This window comes from Haliaeetus leucocephalus, unplaced genomic scaffold (assembly GCF_000737465.1).
Source record: "Haliaeetus leucocephalus isolate CR32 unplaced genomic scaffold, Haliaeetus_leucocephalus-4.0 Scaffold110, whole genome shotgun sequence".
Taxonomy (NCBI): domain Eukaryota; kingdom Metazoa; phylum Chordata; class Aves; order Accipitriformes; family Accipitridae; genus Haliaeetus; species Haliaeetus leucocephalus.
In genome coordinates this window covers 410,734-422,250 of record NW_010972546.1, presented here as the reverse complement: position 1 = coordinate 422,250, position 11,517 = coordinate 410,734, and positions in this window count along the sequence as shown.

Below are 11,517 nucleotides of genomic sequence, written 5' to 3'. Positions count from 1 at the left end.
GGGGGGGGGGGGGGGACCAAACCCTTCTGCCCAGGGAGACCCCCCCCAGAGGAGCCGCCTTCCCCCGAGGCAGCCCTGTCCTGTCCCCACCGTGGGACCCTCCCTGGTGGGTTTTCCCTCTGGTGTGACACCGCTGGGCACAAGGGACTGCATTACCCCCCACCCCCCCCAGGCCACGTCCTCCCTGACAGCATCTCAGGATGAAAATGGTGCTGAACCCCCCTCCTTTAGGGGCCCAGCAGAGCCCAGGAGCAATCAGGGAGCATCGTGTCCCCTCCATGAGCTCAGAGGGTCCCCTTCAACCCCTGCTCTGCTCCATGTGGGGAAACTGAGGCACGGAGCTGCTCAGCAACCCGGCAATGGAGGCTCCTGTGCCACAGCCTCCTGGCTGCCTGCGCTGCCCTTCGAGTGGGGTGATGGATGGGGGCCCTAAAAGTGAGGGCAGGTCCCACCTGATGTCCTCGATCTCCACCTCTCACCTGCACGCACCTCCAACCCCGTGTGTCCAGCCTGGGGTAGCCACGCTGGAGCAGCCCCTGCCTGGGAAGGTCACCCCCTCCCGGGTCCCCTGTGGCATCCTGGGGTCCCCAGGGCCCCCGGCACAGCTGTGCAGACAGATGTGCAGTGGAAGCCCCGTCCTGTGTCTGGCAATGCTCCTTCAGAGGCCACAAAAGCTCTTTTGTGTCTCAGCAGCACTGGGAAGCGGATGCCGACGAGGACCAGAATGAGGTGAAGGTGTTCGGTGGCGGCTGGATCTGCCGGGGACCCCCCCTGAAGCCCAGCTGAAACGGGGGTGCCCCAGGGAGCCATGGCCAAGCCCTAAAAGCTGCCCTGAGCAGAACTTGGCCCTCCTTACAATCATTGTTCCCAAAACACCAAGTCACCGCAAACCAATTTGAGGGCCAGATCCTGGCAACCCCCAACCGCAGTAAGCGGGAAATGTAAAGCTGAATTTTGGGTGCTCCCACGCCCGTCCTCAGCCATGTGCCTCCTTCCAGGGATAAACCCCGGGAGCATCTGCATCCACCTCCAGCCCAGCCAACAGGATCAGCCCCCCACGGCCCAACGCTGTCCTGCTGCATCCCCCACCAGCCGCTGGGCTTTCCCCCAAGGATGACTTTGCCCTGGGAGGCTTCTATCTACTTGCATCTAATCCAATAACAACATCCTAATTGGTGACAAAGCCACAGCTATAAACACCGAGAGATTTATTCCCTTTTGACGTGAGATTCACGCAGGGCACAATTCAATCATTAAACTTGGGATTTATGGAGCCAGGGACTGGAGCTTTGCACCTCCCTGCCTGGCATCGTCCCGCGCTTTGCATTTCATAGCAGCTGTCATGGGTGCATTCACTGCTGGGTTTGTGCAGCCCTCTTCCCTTTTCCTCACTATGTAAAACGAGTGTTTCACATTCATGCAAAAAAGGGAAGAAGGCTCGTGGCAATGGGGATTTTTGGTCCAGGGCCCAGGTTTTAGGGTGGGAGCCCCGGGAGCCGCCGGGTTGGAGCCGGTGACACCCGCACTGCAAAACCAGAGGAAAATGGGTCCTTTGTGCGGGGAATATCTGGCGGGTGATTCAGCCAGGGCTGACGCCGGCGGTACGGACTGACACGCTGCTTGGCGGCGTGTGGGGACCCGATGTGTCTCCCCGCTGCCTGCTGAGACCATCCCCGGCTTTGTGGGGCTGGGGGACACAGCACAAACCCTCGGTGGCCGGTGACTTGCTGGGTTCGGGATGGAGGGGAGGGGGCTGAGCAGCCCTGAAGCAGCCAGGAGCATCCTCTGCCCCAGGGAATGAGGCGAAGGCAGCCGTGGAGGTGCACCCTGAAACAGCACCGGGCTGAGACCCCGCTGTCGGGCGATGGCAGCGAGCTGCACCCCTCGCTTGATGCTTTTAACGAGGCTGCTGCCGTCCACCACATTTCGGGGGGACATTCCTCCATGGGGCAAAGAAACGGCGGCTTCAAGAAGCGGCTCATTGTCCTCAGGCGGCGCAGCCGGGGCTGGGCAGCCTGGCCCAGCTCCGGCCACCACGGCACGGGAACAAAAAGCCTCCTCTTCTCCAGCTCTCCACAACCGGGCGTCCCCAACCAGTGCTGCCCCTGAAAAATTTATGGCATGAAGTTTGCAAACTGTGGAGAATCCGAGCGCTCGGCGGCCGGTGACCCCAGGGACGTGGGGCCGTGAAGGCAGGCGTTGATCCACAGGGATGCAGCGGCAGAGCCACCCGAGTGGAGAGCGGCTTTTGGCAGAAATGAGGTTTTTCCAGCCCAAAGCATGGGTTTGATTTGCACGTGGCAGGACGGGGCTTATGCTGCTGCCCCGTTCCCACCTGCCCAGCCCCATGCGGGGGTCCCAGCCTGAGCCCCGGCGGCTCCAACCCCGCGCCCGGCACGTAACCCAGTTAGTCTCAATAAGCGTTTAAATTAAATTAGTTAAACTACATTAAACCCCTCCGAGGACACGGTTCAGAGTGGAAACGGCCTTAATGTGATTTCAGCTGACTTCCCTGCCACGATTTGCAAGTCAGAGAAATCGAATTAAGGCTGTTTTCATTCTGAACTCTGTCCACACAGGCCCATAATGCAGTTTAATTAATCTGCTTTAAAATTGAGCCTGTCTTTCATTCAGGCAACTTCACCTGACTCACCCCAGAGAAGCAAAAACCCCCCGGGCAGGCAGAGGGGCTAGGCTGGGACCCCAGGGCGGGCGCGGGGCTGAGCCATAGGTTTGGGGATGGAAAATCCTGGAGTGTTTAGAGAAAACCAGGATTATCCCTGATCCCATCAAGGAATAATCCGGGGTCAAGCTCTGTGCAGCAGCAAGCTGTAGCTGCCCACGCTGGGCTCCCCATTGCCCGGTGAGCCAGAACCGGAGCATCCCGGCTCTCTGCCGCCCGGGGTCCCAGCAGCACCGCGGGCACCGGGGCCAGGGTTTCTCAGCTCTCCTCGATGGTTATCGCCGCTTAACAAAGTTTCCTCCTCGGTGGAAGCGAGCAGCCAGCTGAAACCGGCTGCATTAAGCCCCACGCCGCTCCGGGGAAGGCTGTAATGACTGGTAATTGCCGGCCAGCAGCTCTGAGGAGGCTGGGGCTGGGCCAGGGAAAACGTCGGCCCCCCAAAACCCACAGCTGCTTTATCTTCCCTGCATCCTCCAGCTGGTCCCCATCCCCTTCCCCATCGCCTTCCTCTGGTTTGCACCAATTTTGCAAAGTAAATGGGCTGCTTGGTCTCCATCACCAAAACAAAACCCTGGGGGGATCTGGGGCTCCCCCAGAGTGGGGGGTCTTTCCCATCCTCCCTTTGCTCCTAACTCCTGTTTTCTCTGCAAAGGTAAAATGGCATCTCCATAAAGAAGCTCCAATTAAAAGGGAGTTAATGACTTAATGAATCATAACAAAATCTGCTTGCATTAGCACATGAACTGCTGACCCTCTCTCATTGTGGCTACCAGCTTTTTAATTGCTTACCTTTTTATTTCCTTCCCAGCAAATTGGCTGCTCGTTAAGTGTGTTGGGGGGGAGCGAGTGGGGCTCTGGAGGGCGAGCAGCAGGTAAAACCCAGCCTAGAGGGGATGAGTCCCGCTGCGCCCCATCCTGCACCAGCACTGACCTGAAGCCTGAGCCCCAGCACACCAAGAAGCCGTGCTGTCAGCCCCTGCTCCTTTCCCCTGCTGATGAAGCTTTGCAGTGCTGCAGAAAATTAAGACTTAAATTAAATTTTTTTGGAGTGCTAGGAGCTGTACAAACCCCCAAACGAGGTTTGTGTGCTGCTGCAGCATCCCCATCACCCCCCACCTACCTCAGAGCCCTCCAGAGCAGCCAGAAGGGCTAACGGAGCTGGACTCTCCTCCTCATTAACTGCTCATTAATTCCCCATCACACAATGGGGAACAGCTCCAGGATGGAGTGGAGCCCAGCTGTGCCCACCCAAGGACCCCCACAGCTGCCTGTATCCTGAGCCACAAGAGCATCCTCTAATAAGCACCTTCTCACCCCACAGCTTTGGGTGGGGGGTCCCACAGACACCAAAATAACACCCAGCCCACTCTGGGCTTTGTCTGACATTTTCCCCCTTCCCTTTCTGGCACGGTCATCATTTCCCTTGCTCCTTACGGCTTCTCCAACACCAACCTGCTGTACCCACCCAAAGGCAGCACTGGCCATGGGTGCTCCATGGGGGTGGCTGAGCCCACCCGCGCGAGGCTGGGTGATCGATGGCTCCGTGCTGCCGTTGACGTTTGATTTATGGCAGGCTGCATCCAGCCCCGCTCCCCTCCGCCCAGGGGCTCTGAAAGCATTTTCATCCGAGCTGGTGCGTTACAGGAAGCGCTGGAAGGAGCCGGCTCCGCGATGGCACGACGGCACGGGAGGGTGAAGCCGTGGCACGGCCCCGTAACGGGGGGGTTCACCCTGGGGTGACAGAGGTTGGGGGCCTGGGAAGCCCTGGGACCCCCGTGAGGCTGGTGGGAGATGCTTTACTGGGGGGGTTGCAGCATTTCTGTGCTGCTGCCTGGGTCTGCTGGAAGGGCAGGAACAGTCGCCAGCATATTTGCAGGGAAAAAAAAAAAAAAAAAAAGCAAAATTGACAGTTTTGGGGGTGACATGGCCAGGATTCAGTGGGGATCTCTGCTGCTGGGATGTCCACAGGGAGGAAAAACCCTCCTGGTACTTTTTGCACGCCTCGGAGCAGGGTGGGCGTCGGGTCTGGGGGATGCAGCTGGTGCATCCCAGTGGTCCCCAGCCGAGACCTCCGCATCCCACCTGCCCCATCGCTGTCCCCGACGTGGGACTCCCCGAGCCCTGAGCCAAAATCCCTGCAGGGGAAACAGGCTGAGCTGGGTGCACGCCGCATCCCGTGCCGGGATAAATCCTGCCCTCTCCCGCTGCAGCCCATCCGCCCCTGGGACAATAGCACTTCAGTCTCGCCGCCAGCAGCTGCCCGTATGGCCGTGCCCCCGCGCCCCTTCTGCCCTCGGGGGGGGCCGCAATGCCCCCCATCCCGCTGGGAACAGCCAGGCTGAGCATCCCAGACCTGTCAGCTGGGTGGCTGTTTCCAGGGGAACTATGAGAGGGTCAGGGAGAGGTCTGGGATGTTTTAGTCTTCCTGTAATGTCTTTAATTGCTCATTTATTTAGTGCAATTAGTCCCAGGTGCTTGCTCTTGTCTGCGTGACCTCGGCGGATGCCTCTCCAGCCTGGCCTGGCTATTCCGAGTTGCCGGATCGATCGGCTCCCGGCGAACGTTGCCGAGTCCCCTCTTGCCGCTTGAGCCAGGCTGTGTCCATGTGTGTGTAACACGTTCACGTCCTTCACCCGTGACCTTATCCTTGGCACGGTCCCCTCGTCCCTGCCAAGGTCAGTTCATCCCCAGCATCCCCCTGTAGCCATGCAGGAGGCATGAGGTGGGGGGATGCTGTTCTGCAGCCCCCCCAAGATGTGCACCAGGTGAACGCAGCCCTCCGGAGAAGCGGTACCAGTCAGAGCATCCTCATCCCAGCCCAAACTGTGCTGGGCACCCAGCGCCAGGCCATGCTGAGCCAGCAGCTGGATGGGCAATGTTGGGTGCAGGAGCCATCCCTGGAAAAAAAAACTCCCCCCCCCCAACTTTCTGCTGTCTCGGAGGAGGCAGGAACGTTGCTGGAGCTGGCGGCTGCTGGAGGGGGGAACAATCCGGCGCTTTGTGGAAGCTGCCGTGAAAAGAAACCACCCCGAAACGCCGGCGAGGTCAGGCAGCCCCAGGCTGCCTTTTGTCCCGTAGGCAGAGCGCTGGGAGGGGGGACAAACCGCAGGGCCCCTTTGCTGTGAGTCAGGGTAGGAATCACCAGTGCTGACAGCGAGAGCCAACTGGGGGGGTCGCAGGCACTGGAGGGGGGTCGCAGGCATCGGCGGGGGGGGTCGCAGGCATCACGGCATTACACAGCCCCTGCTCTTTGCCCACCAGTACAACCTGCCCCACTGCTGGCTTTAGCAGACTGGCCGGGCAGCCCATGGGGGGGTTTGGCAGCCAGCCCCCCCCGGCTGAGCGCCCCGTCGCCTCCAGCCCTTCCCTTTAACTCCTCCAGCTTCTAAAAAGCCGGGGGCTTTCTCTGCCAAATGCATCTCCATCGCTCCCCAGGTATTACTTCCCCCATGGCTCTCTCCCAGCGTTTTCATTCCCTGGCACCGTTAACAACCAGGAGCTCTTTGAGATTAAACCTTTTTGCTGCCTATTTCTCCGTACACCCAAATTTCAATGCACTTTAATTGTCTGCCAATTGATTCCCTAAATTCCCCACTGACACACATAATGTTTAATTCGCGGATACTGGGAAAGAGGCAGCTCGGGGGCCGTATGAATCCATCCTTAACTCAGTTGCACTCAGACAGATCACAGAGCATTGGGGAAAAGATGCTGAGAAAAGCAGTTCTTTGTGGGCTGGGCACTGGGGGCTGGCTGGGGTGGAGGGGGGGGGTGTCCCACTGGGGCAGCCCCCCGGGTTCAGCCCCACAGCTGGGCTCCCAGACCCTGCGGCAAATTTCACGTCGACCGAAAGCTGCTACTGAAACACCCCCATAGCCTGGAGGACAAAGGCATGGCCTGATCCTGCCCTGTGGGGAATCTGCTGAGCTTGGGTAGACCCGGGGGGCTCCAGGGAAGGCATCTCCCCCGCCTCCGGTTCCCATCTCCTGCCAATGCTCTCATGTACGGGATAACTCCTTGCTGTCCCCCGATCTGGCCGTGCACGGCGAGGCCACAACTTGCCCCGTCCTCCCCTTTGCTTTGCGGTGGGCAGAGCTGTGAAGCTGCCCCAGGTGATGGGGGGGGTGCCCCCAGCCCCCCTGGCATCCCTGCCCCACGCGATCTGGGGAAGCCTTGGCAGCAGCAAGCAGAAATAATGAGTCTGACCATGAAACGGAGATGAAAAAACACTTCGGCTAATGGCTGCCCATGGAGGAGGCTTTGAAGTTTATTGGAGCCAGACCTTCGGGGGGCTGCGTGGGTCCCAGGGAGGGAGCGGGGGGGCTCAGCCCCCGGGAAAAGCCTGCATTCATCCGCTTCTCCGGAGACACCGGCTGGACGCCACGTCCCCGCCGAGGTCAGCATTGGCCACCACAGGTCGTTAGACACGCTGGGGACCCAGCTGTGTCCTGGAGGAGACCTTCCCCACCAGGGGGGTGACACACGGCCCCCCCCAACCCCATCACTGCCAAGGAAGGGTCCCCACAGCACCGGGACCAGGTGGGTGCTCCGGGTGGGGAGGGGACCCCAGCTTGGGGCACTGCTGTGTAACCTCCAGCAGAGGCATTTTGGGGGGGGGCAGCTCCCCCAGATCCCCTGCCAAGGGAGGGAGCAGGTCACACTCAACCACAGACAAAACCCCTCAGCCCCGAAACGAGAGCAGGAGCTGGGAGCGCTGGTCCTGGCTGGGATTTATTGCCGGCCTCTGCTCGGGCTCTGCATTAGGGATGGAGCTTAGTTTTCAAACTGCTGCTAATTGAGCACTCGGGCAGGCCAGTGGCAGAGCTAATGAGAGGGGCTGGGGGCAGCTTGGGGGTGCAGAGCCCTCACCTTGCAAAGCCAAATCCATGGGACCAGGCAGCTGCTCCCAGCACCGGTCATTGCTTTGCAGGTGAGGGAACAGAAGGGAAAGTCTCTTTTTACTGCTGGGATGAAGGATGAGTGGTCCATGAAGGTGCTGCAGCATGGGGGGGGGAGCAGAAACCCTTGTCCCAAGGAGCTGGCACGATGCTGGGACATGGACACAGCCCCCTGCTCCCAGCCACTGGCTCTTCCTCACCTCCCCTGCAGTGAAGGGGAAATCCTTAAATTATTTAATTCAATTAAGTCTTGTAGTCGCTGCCAGTTAAATAAATGTATCGCAAGGACCTCTGCCTTCCTCTCTCCCAAAGCTGAGCCTTCATTGAAGCATTTCACCGGGTCTGGCAGGAGGGAGGCTGAGGATGCAGGATAAGGGCTGGGGGGATGTGGAATGCCCAGAAAGGTGGGTCCTGGGGGGCCGGATCCTGCCAGGAGGGTCAGGTGCTGGGCAGCTTTAGGGGGTTATTAGTGTCCCAACATCACCCAGGACCTGTAGCACAATGGACCTGACCCAGACGCATGCAGCCCCCGGGGGGGGACCTTCCCCCATCTCGGACCCCCCTTGCTCTTCCCTAGCCCATCACTTGCAGGGACGTGGCTCGGGAACAGCAGGATTTCAGAAACGCTACCAGGTCTGGGACCTCCACCCTCCATGCGTGGGGTTTTGGGCAAGGAGAGACCGAATCCTCCCCACTCAAACTGCCTTCATGCCTCCGGGAGCAGCCGCTCTGGGAGCTGATCCGCCCAGGAATGCTGACAGCCATGAAAGCAGAGCCATGCTCCCAGCCTCTTTATACAGACAGTAAAAAGGTTTAAACAAAAGCTGCTAAGTAAATAATAAAAGCCAAAAAAAGACTGGAGGGAATTTTTGCCCTGATAGTAACCGCCCCCTCCTTCCCCCCCAGCTCCCAAACCTCCCCGCCGGGCAGTTATTTCCCCAGGCGACGTCTCGGAAGTCTGCGCTGCACCAGCTTTGCTCCCCAGGGCCCTTGAATGGAGGTTTTATGAGGACTAATAAATATCGAGAGTGTAGCTATTCAAAACGCCACTTGCCAGCATCTTGCAGCGGGGGAGTGGGGCTGCGGAGGGGGATTTTGGGGGTTCTTACTGCGAGGGGTTGACAGCATCTCCCCTGGCCACATCATAAGTCCGAATCAGCCACGGAGCATTACAGAAGTTTACGCCTCGGTAGATACACGTAACCCTTCCATATGCGACCGACTCTCCTCGCTGCTGCCAGCTCTGCCTTTGCCCAGGCGTCGTGGTGGGGTCACCTTCGTCCCTCCTGCGTGCCCCCCCCCATCCTTCTGCTGCCGTGACAGTGACCCCAAAGCTTGGTGACGTGAATACAGCCGGCAGTAGCTCCTTTCCGACCCACCTTGCCGCCAGCTGGAAGGGATGGGGATGGTCAGGATGAACCAGAGCTCCCTGAGCCCAGCGATGCTCAGCCCCCTACCCCAGAGGCTGGCCAAGGTTGGGGGGGAATGATGGACACTTCATCCAAGCTGTCACCTCTGCCTGGCCTCAGAGGGGACCCTGATCCCTCCTTTTTATAGCTCTTCCCGGGGAAAGCATCCCTGCCGCGGGCAGCTGTCGGGGATGGGGGAGATGCTGTTTCCAGAGGAGCCAGAAGCAAAGCTGCTGCTTTTCCCCAAATCCCCCTCAGGATTTAAAATCTTTGGGAACTCACAGCAGATTGCCCAAACCCCCCCTGCTCTGCACAGCTCCCGTGCATGACCGAGCCCTCTCGGATTCCTCTGCTTTCAGCCCCGGGGACACGTTCATGGGAGCTTTTCCCAAGGTTTCCTGTTTTACTGTGACCCCTGACGGCTGCAGAGAAAGCGGGACCTCGCAAACCTGGGAAGGGGCGAAGGTGGGTCCCCACGTGGCATCGTAGGAGGAAAGGGGTGATCGTGTTCTCGGAGGAGCCCCAAAAAGGACAGCAGCTGGAGGAGGGACGCGGGGAAGGTTTCCCTCGAGGGGAACGTGCCCGAGCTGCTTTCTGCCCAACAGACGTGGTTAGAGTCAGGGAGAGCAATTCGCCGCTCGAAGCACTTTGGGCTCAAGGGTTTCTGTACAGATAGAAGCATTGCACCAATTCCATTTTTTTTTTTTTTAATAATTAAATACAATTGTGGGGCTGAAAAACATGCAGGGTGGTTTGTTTTAATTTTAATATCCTTTGGAGGTACTGAAAATGGGGTATCCAGGAGGGTGTTAGCAGGCTGGGTGCTGAGCCACGTGGCATGGCTCTCACCTGCCGGACCTCACCCAGCAGCTTCCCCATCTGAACTGGGAGCAGGTCCCTGCTCACGAGGGGTCCCAGCTCCTTTGCAGCAGCCACTGGGGCGAGCGGAGCCAGACGAAGCGGCAGCAGGGGCTGCGTGGGCACAGGCACCCCGGCGGGGATGACCTGCAGTGCAGAGCCCCAAAAATGAAGCAACAGGGGAGCACACAGACTAACAGCCGTGCTGCCAGCTCTCCCACCTGCACCCTTCAGCTTCGGCACCATTTCCCTACCCCGGGTGTCCCAAGGAAACCTCCCATGAGCAGAAGACACAGGAGAGCAACCCACAGCCCAGCAGCTGCCTTTGACCCAGGGTAAGCTGCAGAAAGCATCAGTACAAGGTTTCTGAGAGCTGGCTGGCTAAACAACAGTGGCAGACAGAAAAACCAACCGAGGGGGATATCAGAAAATGGGAGCAGGGAACAGCCACCACGTTTCGGGCAAGTTGCTTATGCGGAATAATCCAGCCAAGCGCTCAAGCTGCAGAGACAGGACCTGACACAGTGGATCACATTCCCATCCTCAGCAAAGACCTCTAGCCAAAACCGACTGAAAGTTCTGAATTTGTGGGTTCACGTAGAGGGCAATTTTTTTTTTTTTTCTGTTTTTAAATACATCTCTTAAAAAGAGAAAGGATGTCACGGGAAAAGCTGTTTTCCAGTGGAGTCCCCCATTATCCCACCTGTGCAGCCTCAAGGACCTGGCTTGGATGAGGGAGACCCCTCTGCTGTGGTGTCCTGCTCCCCGAGAGCCTTTGGGGCTACAACACGACGCCACAGCAGAGTGGGTAGGAGAAAGGGAGTGGGATGCTCTGTAATTAGATCCCTGGGATGCTGATGTTTCAAATGTACCGTCTATTTATTTTTTATTCTGCCCCACATCGCGAACAAAGCAGGCAGGCACCCTGCTCGCCCTGTTCCCAGGAGGACTCGTCTGAAGGAGCCCGTTAGTGCTCTGCAGTTTCTTTTCAAACTCAGTGACAGCAACCAGGAACCTCCAGAGCAAAACCACCTCCAGGGCCTGAGCCAGAGAACAGATCCCCAAGGGACCACCACAGCCGACAGCCTCCAAGGGCCAGGAATGCCCTGCACCATCAGCAGGGATACTCTGGCAGGACACCCAAGCCCCTTCCCGGTGAAAACAAGCGTGGAAGGAGCCACTCTTCCCTAGGAACCTCCCAGGCAGCCCTTTGCTCCAGGGAAACCACTTGTGGAGAAGTTCAGGTCCAGGGCTCAAGCAGTCTGAGCTGGCCAGTGGCTTTTCCAAGGGTTTTCCTGTTGGCTGTACAGCAAAGGGCAGGCTTTTGGCATCCTATGTGCCCTGGAAAAGTCTGGCTCAGGGATGTAAGTCAAGTTGGGTGCGTGCCCTGAGCAGTTGTCTGCTCTAAGATCCCTCAGCAAGGGATGGAGATGCCTCTTTCTTCCCAGGCAATGATTCAGCTGACCTAAGGTATAAATTGTCCCCGGAAGATTCCTGTCCCTCTCCATTGACTGGAAGGAGAGCAGAGCAGCTACATTATTCATAGAAGCATCTCGGTCTGATGCCCAGGCTAGAGATGCAGCTTCCACGGCACACGCCGAGCACCCAGCAACCTCGCTGCATAGAGTCATAGAATATCACCAGTTGGAAGGGACCCATAAGGATCATC